Source organism: Amphiura filiformis, chromosome 14 (genome assembly GCF_039555335.1).
Source record: "Amphiura filiformis chromosome 14, Afil_fr2py, whole genome shotgun sequence".
Taxonomy (NCBI): Eukaryota; Metazoa; Echinodermata; class Ophiuroidea; order Amphilepidida; family Amphiuridae; genus Amphiura; species Amphiura filiformis.
In genome coordinates, this window is record NC_092641.1 from 36,618,373 (window position 1) to 36,638,349 (window position 19,977).

The 19,977-nt window shown below is 38.9% G+C and overlaps 1 long non-coding RNA gene across 1 annotated transcript; it reads left to right on the plus strand.

Annotated features, from left to right (window-relative positions):
• The first annotated feature begins 5,402 nt into the window (after window positions 1-5,402).
• Window positions 5,403-6,790, plus strand: LOC140169012 (uncharacterized). Its single transcript, XR_011861319.1, has 3 exons — window positions 5,403-5,472; window positions 5,743-5,820; window positions 6,548-6,790. It is a non-coding gene; the product is annotated as an uncharacterized lncRNA (long non-coding RNA).
• Window positions 6,791-19,977: the final 13,187 nt, after the last annotated feature.

Below are 19,977 nucleotides of genomic sequence, written 5' to 3' on the forward strand. Positions count from 1 at the left end.
TTTGTGAGCCGAGTACAAAAAGCAGTTGCGCAAAGTCAATTGGGTTTAAATGCCCGGTGCTTGTTATTGTTATGCAGCCAAGAGAAACATACAGGTGTACGTACAGATCATTTGTCCTCATTGTTAGGGTTCCAATCCTGTGCATGTGTGAGTTACATAACACGTGACTTTTGATAAATCTGGGCAACTATCTCCTTACATATGCTAGGTTTTACTTGACATTAAAATGGAAACTCCACAGTACATGCCAGAGCAAAGGGCCTTCCTTGTTGCAGTGTACCATTGCACCCAGAGTCCAGCAGAAGTGCTTCGGAGATTTCGTCAGCAGTACCCAAATACACGTCCCCCTTCACGTGGTGCTATTTACAAAAATGTTACGAAGTGGAATAACATCTGCAACCATTACCAGAATAACCCGTTTATGACTTGCGATTTCATCCCTATCAGACGATAAGGAGACATCAACTTCAGCAAGCAGATCACCAACTGTGTTCTGTCAGTGGCTTCTTGCCCGTCCCTTACGTTTCCTGGAAGATTTAATCATTGGCGATGAAGCAGAGTTTGCATTAAATGTTTTCACAAGTCCTCCTGCAGACCTTGATGAACTTCAGAGACGCACAATTGCACAAGTTGACATTCTCAGGCAGGACATTAGACGTTGTGTGAACGCCATGTTGAGAAGAGCCGAAATCTGCATACAGAAGAATTATGGGCATGTGGAGGACCAAGACTAAAACTGTCAATAATTGTAAACCGTAAAGAAAGTGGTCAGACTTTTTTGTGATTTGTATGTTGTTTTGATTTTAATTGCCTCCGCCCAACTGCTTTTTGTACTCGGTTCAAAAAAGTAGCCACCAAAAGGTACAAGTTACCCAGAATTCCTGTGTAGAACATGATCAAAAAAGGTCATCAAACTTTATACTGTAAATTTTGACATCTGTGATGTATGGTTTATGCGTTCTTGAATTATACAGTTTACAATTTGAGACCATTTTATCCAAACTGGTGTGGAGCCGAAAACTTGAAATTTATTCCATTCCACTTGGAGTAGCATTTTAAAGAAAGAATAGTTTGCCATATAATTATCATGTGGTTTGTGCCAAGGTTAACAGGAATTTTATGGGCTTTGACCTTTGTTATCCTGATACTTAGGGCTCTACGTCTTTGACTGAAATAACTATATATGTCCAAAAGTATATATTATTGTTATTTCAGCGGCATGGTTTCATATAATAGAACCTACATTTTTACGAAGTCGAAAAAATATGTAACTCGTGTTTCTTTTAGTTCCATATGTTATTTATTGACAATATTTACATTCTTTGATAGGTCAATGAGCAAAAGTGGCATTCAACATATTCCTAAACATGCGTTTTACGGAGCGTTTAAATTACTAACACTGTAAGTATCACAAGTAGCGTTTATAATCGTCATCATGAAAATAATTCAGGAAATATAAAGTGGATGATTTATATCATTTGATCGTGGTGAACAGCAAAATATTTGAAGCGGGAAAAGATACAGCCTGCTTAAAGCTTTGATGAAACATAACTACTATCATGCTAGATTATCGGTTGCTACCAAGGAATATTCGGCACTGGCTGACGCTCACGGTTGACAATGTACCTTTCATACGTCAACAGTATATTTTTTCATGTGAGCACCTGTACTGTCGTACGTCATTTTATGCGTCTTTATACATCTTTAGCCTGTTATGTTCATATTTAAGGTTACTTCGTTTGCTTTAGTCTCCATGGCAGCCAGTTTGGTCCGCTCCCTCCACACAAACAGTTTGCCAATGATAACGAACGAGTTCTTTTTGATTGGCTAGCACATTTCCCATGACGTCATCCAGCACGTGCTGCTCGTGTATCTGATTATTCAGCCAGGAGTTCAGCCCACTGGCAGTGGCGTACCGTGGCCGCCCCAACCCCAGGGAATTTTTTTCTCGGTCGTTTGAAAAAGTGAAGAGAAAAAATATAAATAAAAAAAAAAACACGGTTTCAGGCGCTAGCGCCCGAAAAGCAGCACATTTTGATGTAGAGTACCATTTTTTCAAAATATTTTATGCTTTATCAAATTTTTCCGCCCTTTTTTATTTCCTAATTCTTTTTACCGCCCTTTCGTTTTTGCCGCCCCTTCTTCTTCCGCCGCCCCTTCATTTTGGCCGCCCCTTGCTTTTACCCCGGGGGCTGGCGCCCCCAAAGCCCCCCCCCACCAAAATACGCGCATGCACTGGCAATCAAGTTCCCGAAAATATCGCTTCTGATCAGGTTCTCATAGACTTTGCATTGTCGCCCTCTTAGATATTCAGAAACGGCGTACATACGTGGTCATTGGCAGAATGTTTGTGTGCAGGGAGCGTAATCAACAAACTGGCTGCGGAGGAGACTACGTTTGCTTCGACAGCGATGTCTGACACAAACAAAACTTATTGGGCATCTAAAATGAATTACTTTCTAATTGATTTAAACATGCGTCTCTTAAAATACCCGGAAGTGTGTGTGAAAATGCGCATGTTACACTTTGTTCCGAAAAGAATTATGTAAATTAATAATGCAAATGTATTATAGGAACTGTATCTAATATGCAAAATTAATATGGTAAGAACAGACCGTCTATATTAATAAATATTAATGCAAAAATTAATATGAACAATGTAATTTTCCCCTTATGATGATTTTAGGATGATTATTATAATTAGTTTCTCATTGGCTATAGTGATAAAAAAAAATCAAGATACTTTTAGTGATATTTTTGTGTTTTCTTTCTTTGTTTCAAGCGACTTATCTAATAACGAAATATCATTGTCGGAAGTCAACGTTTTTGAAGATATACCACGACTACTGGAACTGTAAGTAAATATATACTATGTAGTCGTAGATTACTTAAAGCAAACTTCTATTCAGCAAATCTCACTCCACATTGAGTTTTTGGTATCAAACAAGCCTGCTAATTCACTGCATTGTCAATATAAATATTTTTGGGTTTTTCTTGTTTTGTTTTTTAATTTCATAGATGCGTTGTGAGTGTCATTGTATGGCGCCATCTTGTTTCACGAGTAGATTGTGCTGGTATTATCAAAGACAGAGATAAAAAGATTTTATCGCGTCTGACGTCATCTGTCAATCAAACTCGAGCACGGTTTCTTAACAAGTGTCGTGATGATGACTTCCTAAACGCGGATAAGGCGCCCGGTTATACCGCCGCGGCGGTATAACCGGGCGCCTTATTGTAAATTTTGCACCTTCAAACACACACACCATCTCAAAAGTTAGGTCTTTATAGTAGGAAACTTTCTTTCGCGAAGGCACCATGTCAACAATGCCTAGAAATGTTGCTTTTTGCCTTGTAAAAGTACGTAATTTTTCGCCATTTACTGCTATTCCCTTTCTCCGATCGGCACCACATAAATCGGCCTTCCTTTTACGCGCTATTAACCAATCAAGGATCGTAATCGACAGTAATGTCAGACGCGATAAAATCTTTTTATCTCTGTCTTTGATAATAGTTAAGTTTGGTCACCTTATCAAAGGTCAATTTAAGAAGGACGCCTGGCAGGACAAAACCAAGTTTTACACACTATCGAGTTTTACGCGCTGCCTATACAGTGTCACTTGGTGCAATTGTGCAAATTATTCATACTAGGCGGTTAGCCATATTTGGCGGTTATCGGTTGTCGCGATTACCTGGCTGATGGTGACTGTACTCACCAAGTTTCATGCTCATGCGGCAATTTTTACTAATTTGACCTCAGATGACCCCTGGTGACCCCGGATGACCACAAAACGACCTTCCAAAAATTTGGTTTTTAAATGTTGACTGTATCTACCAAATGTCATGCCCATACGACAGGTTCTGCTAATTTGACCTCAGAGGACCCCTGGTGATCTCGGATGACCCCTAAATCACCTTCCAAAAAGTGGCTCTAAATGTTGACCCACCCACCGCCCATATGACAGTTTCTAGTAATTTGACCTTGGTGACTCCGGATGACCCTAAAATGACCTTCCGCAAATTTGGTTCTAAATGTTGACTGTACCCACCAAGTTTCATGCCCATACGACAATTTTTGCTAATTTGACCTCAGATGACCCCTGGATGACCTTGGGTGACCTTGACCCACTAACCAATACAAACTTGTTCTGTCTGGGGTCACGATGCATCGACCCACCAAGTTTGAGGAACATGCGACCATTAGTCTCCGAGAAAAGAGGCAGGCAGACAGACACACTGGCAGATTCCGGTGAATTATATTAAAGATTCTGATCTATTTTACATGACAATTAATTTGAGACCAGTTTTGTTAAAATCGGAACATCTATCAGTTTTTGCGCCTGTATGCCCTAAAATTTCACCGTTTTGATATAACTTGAGATCGATCTAGGTCAAATGTAGGTCGATTTTCTAAATACGTAGGATTAGTAAAATATTTTGGTATTCTGAGCAATTTTGAAATTGGACCCCTGTGTGACCTTTGATGGACCCGTTCCCACCCCACGGCCCATATCCATAATTCCACTGGCAAACTGGAAATTAACATTCCTACATATCATGACACTCCCCACATTTAGCAATGCATTTAATGACGAATTCTAGCTGAAATAGCAGTGGTATTATCTGTCCAATTAACTTAAGAGACCCAGTACAGTTTTTGTTACTTAATTGAAAAATTCTACACTTTCAAAGAAAGTCATGAAAGAAAAGTGCAAACATCAAAGCATTGAGGGAGAGTGTACATAAAATTTTATTGAAATTGACAGGTTTTCTCAACATTTCAAAAATAATCTGGAAGAAGTTGGGTGCCATTATTTTGGAAGATCTAATTATACGGATTTGTAGGTATGGTGATTTTAAGCTATTTTAGATAAAGATGGGATGAAGGCTGGCTTATAATAAATAAATAATATTCATCACCAAAAACATCTGTTAAATAATTCAGTTCATTCATAAGTACAGGCAGTGTATTGCCCTTTCATTTTCAGAGTTTTACCTCAGTTATTCCGGCTGTCCCTCAGCTAATATTCCAGTTAACTGCAAAATTTTTCAAAATTAAGTGTTTTGTTTTTTATTTCCTCTATTTAAAATATCGGCTTATCCTTTCCCCGAAAAAGTTTAATTCTCAATCAGCACTATTATAGACCCCCAAAATTGCATTTGAATCTTCTTCTATGGATGACTGTGGCTTGACCCAATTCTATGAAAAAAATACAACTTGTACAATGTTGTATGCCATATGAATTTTCTGATGTTATTGGTATTTTGGGTTTTGTTTCTGTTTTGGATTTTGCCCCCCCAACTTACTTTTCCCCCATTCATGGCGCCGTCACTTAACGTAGTGTATATTAACAAACAAGTATTGCACAATTATCTTTGTCTTTGCTTTCTTTATGTGTTTAGATATTTATGGAACATATCGTCAGCGAGCATTTATGAAGGAACCTTTGCAAATCTGTCTTACCTGAACACTCTGTAAGAAAGCAAACATTATGTCGATAGGTGAAAAAAGAGGTTCTGTATGAATTATTCACATGGCAGAAGTCAAAATTGAATCTTATATTTTTTCCTCATGCAAGAATAACTAAACCAGAAATGTACACACAATATTTACCTGCAGAATCATATTCAAATCTTGTAAGGCTAAACCAACAACAAAAGGATATTAAGGACAATTTTCTGTTTAATTTTATATTAATAAGTTTTAAAATTCAAATATGATAATGGTTATATCGTGTCTTTCAGTGTAATAGGGCAAAATGGAAGCGATGAACCAGAAATACACAACGGCATTTTCAGCACACTACAGGATCTCAAAACTTTGTGAGTATTAACGCAAGCAACTGGAATCCTTGAAACGGGTGGCCACACTGCAAAAAATATTTTACTCAACATTGAGTAAAAAGGTAAAAAGATCACAACTCAACAAATGAGTAAAAAATTACGCAACATTGAGCTTAAAAAGGTCACAACTCAACAAATGAGTAAAACATTAGTCAACATTGAGCTCATATTGATAAATATTACCCAACATTGAGGGTAATATCTATTAAAAATGAGCTAAATTTGAGCAATGTTTAACTCATTTTGTTGAGCTGTGACCTTTTTACTCAAGTTGAGTTCTAAGACTGCATTGGAATTTAATGTAATCAGAAAAAAATCGTCGGCAATTTGTGTTACAACCTGGCAACAATTCAGAATTTTATCCCCATAGATCACCCTATAGCCTAAGTCCCTTGACCCCTCTCTCGTATAACATAATTTTTCATCAGGTTCGCCGTCGCAAACAATAAAGAAGACAAGCATACAAAGTGATCCCGCCGGAGAATCGAACCCAGGACCTCAGACTTTCAAAACCGGTGCCTTACCCACTCTGCTTGGCTCCGTTATTATTTGCGACGGCGAACCTGGTGAAAAATTATATTTATTGGTATCTGTAAAATAAATTGTGAAAGGCTGGCTCTCTACCCCAGCTACGCCACTGGGACTCAGCTGTAGAAAATTATAATTATAATATACAACATTACTAGACTCTTTTTGAACATTACAGATACGTCGCTGATCACAGACTGTGTTGTCATGTACCAAACTACACCACCTGCATTACCAACGAACAACAGCCATTACACTTTCTTTGTGGGAGTTTGATGCAAAACCAAATCCTCCGATCATTCATGTGGATTTTTTCCGTTTCTTCGATATTTGGGAATATATTAGTTTTGATGGTGCGACTGCGAGCTAAGACAGTAAATGATATCCAAAAAGTTTGTGTAGTTCTAATTGCAAACCTATCAGTTGCAGACCTGTTAATGGGAGTTTACATGCTGTTCATAATCGGTGCAGATCTATTTTATGCGGATGAATATTTCATGTATTCGGATTCATGGAGGGAAAGTAGTCTTTGTAAATTTGCAAATTTTCTTGTCGTTTTATCAAGCGAGACATCCTTGTGTATAATATTTATCATAACTGTTGATAGATTCCTATGCCTGGTATACCCATTCAATCCATCAAGACATTTCTCACGTACATCTGCTATGATTGTCATTTGTTTCGTTTGGTTTGTTACCGGTCTTTTGAGTCTGCTGACGTCTCTTTTTTCTGGTGACAAATATGATGTTTATATTCTCTCTGATGTTTGTATCGGGATACCACTTATAAGACGCATTGTAAGTTCCCAAGTCAGTGACAGTGAAATTCTAAATTCCATACAAGCTGAAGTGTTCACAACCGAAAAAGCGGCCGAGTTTAGCATTTTCTTTTTCCCGGTGGTGATATTTCTTGGAGTTAATTTAGCATTAATAATTCTGACGATGATCTTGTACACGGTGACTTTTGTTGCTATTAAAAAAGCGAGGAAAGTTAACCCTTGTAATTCTATGAAAAAGAATATTTTGTTATCGATAAAGTTGTCAATTATTGTCGGTACCAATTGTCTTTGTTGGCTACCAATATTTGTTATGGGCGTATTGTCTCAAAGTGGAGTTATTACATTTCCAATCGAAATGTACCACTGGTCAGTGGTGTTTCTTTTGCCGATCAACGCCTCGATAAACCCGTATCTCTATACATTAATTGAAATAGCTGAAGGAGCTTATACACGGCACATAAAAAATATAAAAAATCTCTAAAAAGGGAATGGGACGCCCAATGGGAGCTTTGATGTGATGGGCTGAAATAACTTGAAGTAACTGTTTGGATAACATTTACTTCTATAAAACAATTGTAACATTAGCATAGTAAACAAAGAATGATTATGACATGCAAGGCATATATATTGCAGTGGGAGAGGTGTAAAATGCTACTGCGGTGGATTGTTTTTAACGGAATAAAGCACAGGTTACCATTTTGGTTACTATTGTTAGGCAATCATGGTATATCATGTTGGGGGAGGAGGTTGTTGGATGTTGGGGGTGTAGCAGATTTATTCTATTTAGAGTATAGCTTTGCATATTTAATTCTTATGGAGTATTTATTTTTTATGAGTGACTGCATTGGTAAAGAAGACAAGAATAAAGAATCTGAATCCTTTGAATGAGGGAATTAAGTTACAACAACAACAATGGCATTTTGCGTGTTTCTAGCATGATAAAAGGCGTTCATTAATTTCGTATTTCAAGCGTAAATTCCTGCTGTATATAGAACTACCTTACTTGCATTCAGTGTATAATTAGCAAACAGTAAAAATCACAGTCAATTGCGTTATTTATTCTAAGCACATACTTTTGAAACAAAACAAATGCAAAGTAAATCTATCAAAACCAAACATTGAAGCAAAATGCAACAAGACAATATTGTGAGCTATTGTGGCCCCTCCATCCCGGGGGGGGGGGGGCACTGGTCATTGACAAGGGGGTATCATGCGTGGCCAAAAAATCACGTAAAGGGTCTTTTTTCACGATCAGGAACTGTACGTACGTATCGTGAATAGCTCTGCGTGAATAGGGTGTCAAAAACATGGAAATTAGAGAAAAAGGGTATCTTTTTCACAACAGATTTACGTATTTAGGGTCCGTCCAGACTCCAGTCCTTCATAAGTTTCATGTCCTTCATGTTTATCCCTAGACTTGACTGTGTAGTTCTCTGTTTAGTCTCTTCTTTACTCCATAAAGATTGCCGATTTCGCCCTGCTGGCCCTGTTAATATTTTTCCATTAACCCATTCAATGCTACACAACCCTACAACATTCAAAGGTGATGTACACATGCAGTACATGTACAATGTACATTGTACATGCACAGCACGTGTATACTCTGATTTTAAGAGTTTCAATTCTCCTTTATAAAGTCCAAAGTTTCTCATTTCATTTTAAAATATTTTTACTATTATATGAATTTTCTATCTTGTATTGTGGATAAAAATAAAGAGTTTCAAGCTAATTTTCATGTTGTATACAATTATTTAACCACAAATATCTACGGAAGAGGATTGATTGACTTGACCTGTGACCTATTATCCACAAAATAAATAAAGAAAAACATGCATGTTATTATCGTCAAAAGCATCAGATTTTTGTCAGAATTTTGTCACAATAATTGATCTTGATTTTATTTAAAAAACAAATTTTAAACTTTTGAATAAATTGTGAAAACATCAAATGAATATTAAAAGGTAAGATGGATATGGTGCAGAATTAAAATACGTTTTTGGATTGGTATCAAATTCTGCAGTCATACACGAATCCTGCATCTCAGTCGCTATTTATCGACTTATTTTCATCCTAATACTTTATTCAACTTATGAAATAATACCACTATTATTCATCCGATTCCTTCCAGAAGTAGGCCTTAATTGTTGTCATTTTAAGCTTTTAAAATAAATTATTAATATGCACTTTTCATCTTTTCGCAATAAGGCCTAGGACTAGGTCATAAAAAAAATCTGACCACTATATTATGATTTTTGTCTCACTTTGAAACATGATTTGAAGGTCTATAATAATATTTGGAGGATGGAGAATAAATTGTCGAAACTTTAATAGATCCTACTACAAAAATGATACTATAGTAAAAACATTTCTCGACTTCTCTTTCTCTATTTTCTTTTCTTCATTGTTTTTTTTTCTTAGAGTTTTGTAAATTTTCTTTTCATTTAATACCCTCTTAGGCTCTCTGATACTATAAATCAGCTTAAAATAATGTAACATTTATTTTGTAATTTTAAAATAGCCATATTCTGCCCTGGTAGCAGAGCCATTCTGAGTTACTATTAAAGAAATCAATGAAAATGGAGCTTCAAGTAGTATTACTTGCTTAGGGTGTCGAAAATATATGTTTTACTTGCTAAGGGGTAAAAAACGCCATACTTGTTTAGGGTAGGATATTACACTTGTTATACTTATTTAGGGGTGTATTTTCAGTCGTTGCACATACTTGTTTAGGGTGCTTTTTGAAACTCCATGGCCACGCATGATACCCCCTTGTCAATGACCAGTGCCCCCCCCCCCGGGCCCTCCAAGAAAACGAAAACTGATGAATATTAACAAATCGGGCACACGTTTCCCATAAACTTTTAAGATAAAATCTTTGCACCTGTAGAAGGGTGTTAACCCGACACGTTACATACGTACAAGTATATGCACAGCGGCCATCATCCACATCGGCATCTAGGCTCGATAACATTACATTGCTACGCAGTCTCAGCTATATAATAATGCAGATGGGGATATACTCATTCAAACATCACATCAGATGATATCAGAGTTCGGGTTAGGATCTCATAGTGCAGTTTTGTCCACGGCCATAAACCCGCTTAGTGAAGATTAAACCGAAATGTGCAGTACTAAACCATTATAGTAATCGATTGTCCAATGCACATTTCTTACCACGTGATAATATTAATCCAATGAGCGATCGAATTGTCCGCTACGGTCGACTAATCCAATCGATAATGACGCTATTGACATGCACGGGCGGAGCTCCACTGACTGAGTTTTTGGGCTTTTTCACTGGTTTGCTATCATTTACTCATCAAGGCGTTCCACCGTTATTATAAGGACTATGCTAATAATTTAAAGATTGACATGTAGTAAATAAACCATACTTGATTGACAGAAAGTACTAAATTTGTACATATTACGGTTTGGTGGTACCCCGCTTCCAAACGCGACCAAGTCAGGGCGGCCCGGTGAAGCAAAATGTGCATTGGATTAACACGGGAGTTTGGATAAGATGGTAGATTTCCTTTCTCATACAAATGCATGCTCCCCCGTTATTAAAGCTTGTACCGGATTAAAAATTCAGATATTTTGAAAAGAATAATTGAAACATAGAGCAAGTACTAAAATCAACGGGTCAATTACCTATGTGAGTGCCCCTGTGTTGTGTGCATACCCCGGGTGCATACGTGTAGTTAACAATAACTGCATGATGTATCTAATTGATTTTTCAAAGTAAATTCTAATACCTATTACAAAACAACCAAAGAACCAGGGAAATTAATGATGAGCTGGAATAGACAATAATGCTTTGCGTCTTAAAGGTCGCTTGCATATTTGCCGTTTTGGAACCAATATTTAAAATGCGTCACATGTTTGATGCATTCAGCATACACTTGAAGTGTTGGATGTGAAGAAAATAAGTCAATACTCTGTCTTGTATGCACTAATCACGAGGCTGAGATCTTCTGGTGTTGGTGCTGTTCTTGTCAGCTGGGGGGCGCCAAATTGACCAATTCTACATCGATTCTGCGCCCCTCCAAGCAATAAAAGTAAAATTTTTCGCGCGCATTTTAGCACAAAATCAATCAAAAGAACATTTTAAGACCGATATTAGTTAGTGGTAGGCCTTATTTGTCTAAAATTTCGAGAATTTTTTCAAGAATTGGTGAGGGGGCGCCAATTTTGTTTCTTGCCCCGGGCGCTACCAACCCTAGTTACGCCACTGAGTAATATAGACTTCGGTACATAAGCCACGGACTCAGTCCATCATTGTATCACCGCCATTCCAGAGTACTTCAGTTGTGATTGCACACTCACGGCCTTGGTGTTCTCCATTTGGCATATGGCCTTCAGTGTCTCTTCACGTGTTGGTGGATTTATTTGCACTACGTCCTGAGCAGCAGGTGGAGGTGGTTGCCCTTTGCTGTTGTTGAGCAGAGAGCTTAATCTCTTTTCTTCATCTTGACACTGTGGTTTGCTGTTTTTGCCTCAAATGTCATGGATATTTGTGGTAATATAGTCACCGATCAAGTCGGCCAGTCTTTGATCACCCATCTGCTTGTTTATCATTCAATACCGATTCATCTATTGTGTATGACTAACTCAGGCTAGTATTGCGACTCCTCTATCTTTCTCTAGACTCATTCGACTTGAGAGCACAGATATCTTCTTTTAGCCTCATTCCTGTCTGTCTTTAGCTGCTTAGTATAAATAAATAAATAATAAATTTCGGTGTTTTATATGGCGCCTTTTCCGGATCTTAGGGGGATCAAAGCGCTGTAATTTCGCTGCCATGGTGGATCATCACAATCAGATCGCATCAACTAGACTGGTTGCAGCCGAACTTGGCGCAAACCTATCCGCACTTAGATTGTAACATCCACCAATTATCTATGCAGCTCCCCAAATTCCATTGGGTGAAGGAAGTTTTTGATAGCCAAACAACTATTAATCACCGATTTTTTTTAAACCAGGAGGAAACCAGAGATCCCGGAGAAAACCTGCGAGAGCGAGCATGGAATCGGGATAAACCAAGTGCACATGAGTCCTTGGGCCGCGCCGGGGCTTGAACCCGGGACGTCAGTGGTGCAATGCGAGGGAATAACCGCTGCGCCAACTCGCCCTCCCATAGTATAGTTTGTCAGTCACGCAGCTCGGCAGGCGTGACATGATCTGCTTTTGTAAACTACAGTATACTTTCTCTGCTACTTCTCTGCCACAGCTGCAGTGGCTATCCGAGTCTCAGAGGATCATCTACAAGGCGCTGCCTATAACACACAAGCTTTACATAATACAAATCTCCGCATCCTCGTGGTTATTTACAATTTCACCTTCATATTGTCATTTGACCTTGGAGGACCTCTGGTTGTTTCTCCCAATCAGAGCTATTTCATTAAATTTCATAAAATTATGTGTATATGACCTCTGGGTGACCTTGAAACCCACTTGACCCTTCCCATAAGAAGTATTTTAAGTAATTTCAATTACTTCCAGGGGAAAACTAAATTGTTAGACTTGTAACAATTCGACTCAAATGACTCGACTTGTTATTTTAGGACTCGGAATCGAGCTTTAGGACTTGAGTCTCAAATCACAAATGACACGGCTCGATTTGAGACTCCAATGACTCGTAACTCGACCACGTGACTGCTTTCCCCCACTTGTATAGATAGCTCTAGTTTAGATTAGGTGCATACATTATTTCCATTTCATTGTACTGATATAGACATATAGGCCTATCCCCCGTAGTATCTTTGCATGTTATTGGGCTACCAACAGTACGGGGAAGGCACACTGGCACACATCGTCCACATACTGCTCTTGATTTACATGACTTAGCAGCACAGGACGTTGTGTCCCCTTTAACCCTGCCAAGTAAGTCTCCTCCATTCAGTTATGTCCGCTGCTTGTGACTCTGTTTCCTGTGGGGTCGTTTCCAGGTCCCTCTGAATTTGGTCCATCTATCTGATTAGTGAAAGAGCTAGTGGTCTTGGTGGAGAAGCCGATGTTGAGGCATCATGAAGATATGCCCAACCCATTTTAAACGTCTCCTGCAAATAACATCATTGATGGAGCTGTGATGACTCTGTCTGATTTTGCAGATTTTGTCAAGGAGTGAGCATTGCCCTAAGGCATCGCATTTCAAAGACATCCAGTCTGTGGCGTAACGCCCAGGATTGTGACCCATAGATGGCAATAGGAAGAATCTCAATCTGGTGATGTCCTGGTTAGACCAGGATGGTATTTTTCAATCTACCAAGCTGCCAACTTTGTGCGACGTTTAATATCCTCTTCTACTGCGGGCACATTACTTCCCAGAAAGCACTTGATTCAGCATGTTATCCCTAGCATCGTCAGACATGATCTTGTCGAGTTAATTTTCATTCCCCCAACTGCTGAATGCTTTTTCCTCTTAATATCCTCTTCTACTGCGGGCACATTACTTCCCAGAAAGACAAACTTATTTACTTTGTCAATATTAAAGCACTTGATTCAGCATGATATCTCTATGATCATCAGACATGATCTTGCATTTTGTCGAGTTAATTTTCATTCCCGCAGCTGATGCATGCTTTTTCCAATTCATTAGTGGAGATTTGCAGGTGCTCAAAATCCACATCCATGAGTGTGTTCTACATAACGGATGTTGTTGATGCACATGTCACACCAGAGCCTAGATTTTGGATGCCCTTCTTGATGAACTCCAGATATGGAGAGAGAAGACAGCTCTGTCTCACACCAACTAAGACTTTTACCCAATCGGTGATCTTTCCATTTACCACTACTGAACAATTAGTTTGCTCGTAGTTCGGTGTTCGTACTATTTAATGCTTGTTTCAGTCTTAATTAAAGCTTATTTCTTTCTTTTTTTAGACACTAAATTACATTCTGAAGTCATTTTTAGGTGTATCTTCAATACGAAAGATCAACATAATTATTCAAATTATGGTTTTTTTTCTCCCAGCTACACACACTTTTTAAAGTGCATATCATTAGATTTGTAAAGTTTCCTTCGAGGACTGTTAAATGTAAAAAATATCAATTTTTATTAATAAGCTATAAAATTTGTATTATAATATCAGAAGGACTTTGCTCGTATCAGAATGCAATTTGATGCCTGGTGGGCTCTCAAGTCCCACACAAATACTTTGCAAACATCGCTATCCGATCCCTTAACTTCGAAGGCCTCTGAAGGAATAAATTTAGCAAAACTTTTATCTAAGGGACTTACCATTAGAATTCAAGGTGTTGGTTAGGAAGCTTCCCCCACTACATGAGCAAAAAAAAAACTTTTCCCACCAACACTAAAATAATCTTCGCCTCCTTGACCTACGTTGACCTATGCCGTTCACTCCAACTGGGGGTTGAATGGTGGCATCCGCATCAGAATGTCTGACTCCCTGGATGAGATATTCAAAGGCCATCTTTGGAAGGCGTGAGGGAGGCATTCTCTGGACGTGGCCAAAATAATGCAGTCTCTTCCGGGTTATTCTGTCCAAGATGGAAAACTCAACACCCAGGGTTTTGCGGATGATGGTGTTTCGGATCCTGTCTCCCCGTGTTACTCCCATTATCTTTCTAAGGCACATCATCTCGAAAGTGAGCAGTCGATTCTCATCCTCTTTTTTCAATGTCCAGGTTTCTGCTCCGTATAACAATATTGACAACATAAGGACCTTGTATAGCTCAACCTTGGTGTTGGTTTGGATGTCCTTAGCACTCCAGAAACTCTGTAGTCTCTGCACAGGTCCTAGGGCTTTGCCTATTCGAAGTTTAATATTTTCTGAGCAGGATCCTTTTTGGGTGATCTTTCCTCCCAGGTATGTAAACTCCTCCACCTGCAGAAGCTGGGTATTGTCAATTGTGATCTTCAGGTGGGTGTCCTCTTTGCATATGGCATGGACTTCTGTTTTAGCGATATATATTTTGAGTCCAAAAGCTGAGCTGCTTTGATGAATGAGGCTAACCAGTGTCGGGAGGTCTTCTTCATTGTTAGCAATTAGTGCAACTGTGCAATGTCGTCTGCAAATCGTAGGGTTGTTCACCACTTGTCCTTGGATGTTTACTCCTATGTTGGTATCGTGCAGGGCATACAACATAGTCATCTCCAGTAGGGTGTTGAGGTGAGATCACACATCCTTGGCGAACTCCAACCAAGGTTGTAAACCAGTCTGTTAGTTCCCCATTTACTCTGACAGTACTTTCAGATTTCTTATAGAGAGCTTTCAGGAGACAGGTGATTTTGTTTGGGAAACCAAAAAAGCCAAGTGCCTTCCAAAGTCCTTCCTGCCACACTGAGTCGAAGTCGTTGTAGCAACAGAAAAGGGCCTTCCTCATTTCAAGATGCTTCTCAACTATTTGCCTGAGGGTGAAGAGTTGGTCTATGGTTGAACGTCCTGGTCTAAATCCTGCTTGGGACTCTGATAGAATTTCTTCAGTTCTTTTCATGATTCGGCGTTGTAGAATAAGTGTAATTACTTTGCATGCATGGCTAAGCAAGCTGATCCCTCGGTAGTTGCCGCAATCAAGCTTGTCTTTCTTCTTGTAAATTGGTGTGATGATATCCCTCCCCCAGTCATCGCGAAAATTTCGCTGTCCCATATTTTGGTGCATTGCATATGTAGGATTTCAATCCCTGCGCTCCCTGCTGCTTTGAGTTCTTCAGCTGTGATGTTGTCATATCCCGGGGCTTTGCCATCTGACATCTTTTACACGGCACTTTCAATTTCCTCTCGTAGGATGACTGGTTCTGTCTTGCAGCTAGGCATCTGGGGAACACTTTGCGTTAGCTCCTCATATGTTGGGTTCTTTTTGTTGTACAGTTCTTGAAAGCTTTCTTTCCACTTATCCTTTACTTCTCTGATTCACTTTTGACTGTTTGCATTCTGATAGAGGCTTTTTGTTGTTGTAATTTTCGTGATGGTTGAGTACACTTCTTTTGACTTTGCAGCCTGATGTGCATTGTCAACTATTTTGCACAGGTCTTTGAGCCACTGATCTTGGCATCACTTGACTTTCACGACTTGTATCTACTTCTCTTGGTTGGGTCCTTTATTTTTTCTTGCTTTGTTCTACTTCGTTCATTTGCCAGTTGAATGACTTCCTCGCTAATCCATGGCTTTTCTTTGTGTCCTTTTTTGTAGCCAAGGACTTTCTTGGATGTTTCGTTGAATGCTGTCTTGATTCCTTCCCACATAGTTTCAGTATCTGTGTCTGGTTGCTCCAGCAGTGGGGCAAATCTACCCCCTATTTCAACCTCATAGTTTTTCCTGTGTTCCGCGCTTTTTAGCCTGAAGATATCATATTGTTTCGGGTAGTTTGGTTTCTTTTGCTATTTTCAAGCATCGAAAAAGCTTCATATTTATATGACAACAATAATATTGGATGTATTTTTCGTGTGATACGGGAATATACCGCACTCGCCATGAGAATACCGAACTCGTCCTACAGAATCAGACTCGCTTGGTATTTTCATGGCTCGTGTGGTATATTCTCGTATCATAGTCAATGCATCCAATATTATATAATTAACTGTTATCGTAAAAGTCTTATATATCAAGAATGAAACAGTCAATTTTCAAAATGTCCAAATTGTATAAAAGCTGCCTTATTGTGCAATTGCATAATTCAATCTTGTTTGGTTCATGAATTTCCGATAGTACGGTTCTTAGGGACACCCAGTACGGCACTACGAGGTTCAAAAATTTTACGTTTTGCGCTCTAGAAATTTCTGTTTATTATTATTATATTATTGATTTTGTGCGGAATGCTGTTTAGTAATCGAGTGTGTGGTATCATTTATACATGTGTGATTTGAAAGACAAAGCTGCAGTCCTTATTTGATCATAAATTTTAAGATCATCAAAATATCCATACATGTGATAAACGGTTAACTTTCAATCACTAAATAGATCCATCAGGTTTGTAGATATACAGTAAAATAATTTTCTTTTGCACAAAACCAAAATATTTTACATGATGCAGTCATGTCTACAGTAGAATTCAACTCGACCTTTGCAGGAGTTAAACCCCATTAAAAGCTATTAAACCAAGATAACACTCATTGAAAACAGCTCAACTGATTAAATCATATCTTCTCTGGTTAAATACACACAACATATGTTTCTGCATTACACGTACAGTGGAGCAATGAACTGGGATTATACTTTCAGTTGGGTGAACGATTATAAAGCGAGCGCTATAGAGAACAATTCTGTATGGTCTTTGTTTACGAAATGAGACAATGCGTGCTTATTGTTAACCAGCGTTCTTGAAAATGAGAAACATGGTGGTTTGCAGACTTAACACGGTTTGGAAATAATTTCTTCATATTTTTTGGTGTTTTCTGTCGTTTACATATCCTTCCTAAAACACCAAAGTACGCATATTTCCAAACATCTAAATTGGCTAAAAATTTAGGACATGTTACAAAACTATATTTTCTAGAATTTTAGAAGAGTACTTTTAATATTGGCCGGTTATTTTTCACACAGCGACGTTGACTAGGCAATGTACTATTACCTATAACATTAACTAAAACATCAAAGTACGCATATTTCCAAACATCTAAATTAGCTAAAAATTTAGGACATGTTACAAAACTATATTTTCTAGAACTTTAGAAGAGTACTTTTAATATTGGCCGGTTATTTTTCACACAGCGACGTTAACTAGGTATATCCCCATACTTTTAACGTAGGCTATTTGTAGAGGTCACGCGTCAATGGGAAAGAGCACTGTGTATTGTGTATAGGAAAACGGACAGTAACTGCAGTATGACTCACTTGACGGTTTCGCCTATCATGGTCGATAGGCATCCTCAGAATGATGTTGGATGATCCTTACTTCCGGTAGGACGTATCCCGACTGTAGAGGGTGTATTTACAGCCAGGAGAGGATCATACACGTGACTAAGAGCTAGCGTGCCGTAAGTTACCCAAAAATGAAGCTACTTTGCTTAGATCTGAAATGGCCGGGCCATGCGTAGTTCGAAACTCCCTAAATGTAATATCACCAGGGAGGAAAGACGTACTATCAATCAGTGATGTATCGTTCGAGTCCGGACTCGGACTCGAGTCCGGACTCGAGTCCAATTTTTGTGGGACTCGGACTTGGCTCGGACTCGGACACAAAAAGACTCGGCTCGGCTCGGACTCGGACACAAAAGGACTCGGACTCGAAGCCGAGTCCGGTCCGAGTCCAGTCAATTTATAAATCCTTGTAAAATGTGAAATGCTTATCTAAAATGTCAAAATAGATCTCAAATTTGTTGACTTTACTTATTTGGCCATTTTCCAAATTAATTGGGGCTGACATTTAGTAGTGATATAGTATTCAAGTTGTTTTTTATTTCAAAACATCAATTGGATCTGAAATTTGATCCAAAATTGGTCGACTTTTAATTAATTGTCAATTTTCCAAATAAGTAGAGCCTTTCATGCACATCCACACATCCCAGATTATCCATTAGCTTAATATAACTATTATCATTAATTATGTACATCAGGATAATTATATCCAAGATTTATTAATACTTTGCCTAGTATAAGTTCCTCTCAGTGTTTACAGGTGTGGTAAAAGAACTCTCTATTCATGTGGCTCAGACCATCTCAGACTGTACATGTGCATGGTGGGAAGTGTTCACTGCTCACACCAGTCACATTATAGTTCTTCATGTGTGCACTTTATTAGGGTGGGGAATATTAAAATGATGAACAAAAGCTATGAACATGATAACTTGAAATTCACCTCAAAAGACAATTTCTTGAAATGTTTTTCCAGTTTGCTGCTTATTTTCTGTATCAGTCAGAGTGTGAACATGGTGAATGCAACATGTAGTATTGTAATACATGTATGGCATAAAGTATGTACATCAGGCTGGAGGCTGTCACAATGTAAAGCTAATGTAGGTAACACTGTATGTAGCATACACATTTTGTGTAGCCAGGGCCATATTTACCTTTATCATGGCCCTGGGCCAGGCTAAAATTTAGGGCACTTGCTATCTGGCTCAATGTGCTACTTCCCACCCATCCCCATCCCTTGTAACATAGATTTGCTTCGATTATGATAGGATTCACAGTGCAGTGGGATTCATGAGTGGGAAGTGAGAGTAGATCTACTCTGACTCTATACTTTCCTGCATGCATTTAGCCATGTACTGTATCATCGTCCGGGTCCCAGTCCATGAGTACGGGTACGGGTCCGAAGTCAAAATAAGGCATGAGTACGGGTACGGGTACGGAGCCATGGGTACGGGTACGGGTACGGAAATTGGGACTCGAGTACGGGTACAGGTACTACAAGTCTGCACTACTCATTGCACATTGTTTTTCAATTTTGAAAAGATGTTTAGAATTAAAGAATTTCTGTTAGTATTATTATTATTATGATGATGATGACAACGATGATGATGATGATGATAATGTCAATGATGACGATGTAATTCGAGCCGGACTTGAGTCCGGACTTGAGTCTTATTTTTGTTGGACTCGGACTTGGCTCGGACCCGGCACCCCCGGACTTGGACTCGAGTCCGGACTCGGACACTAAAAGGACTCGGACTTGGCTCGGACTCGGATACAAATGGACTCGGCTCGGCTCGGACTCGGACAAGCTGGACTCGGGTACAAGTCTGCTATCAATGAGCTCAAAAAAGATGAATCATTGCTTGTACTCCCTGCAGACAAAGGCAAAGCCACTGTTATTATGGAAGTGTCTGAATATGAGGACAAATTATCTGAGTTGTTGAATGATGAAAGAACCCATGAACAACTCCCTGCTGACCCTACTCAAAAGTACAAAAGAGAGCTAGTGGCTAC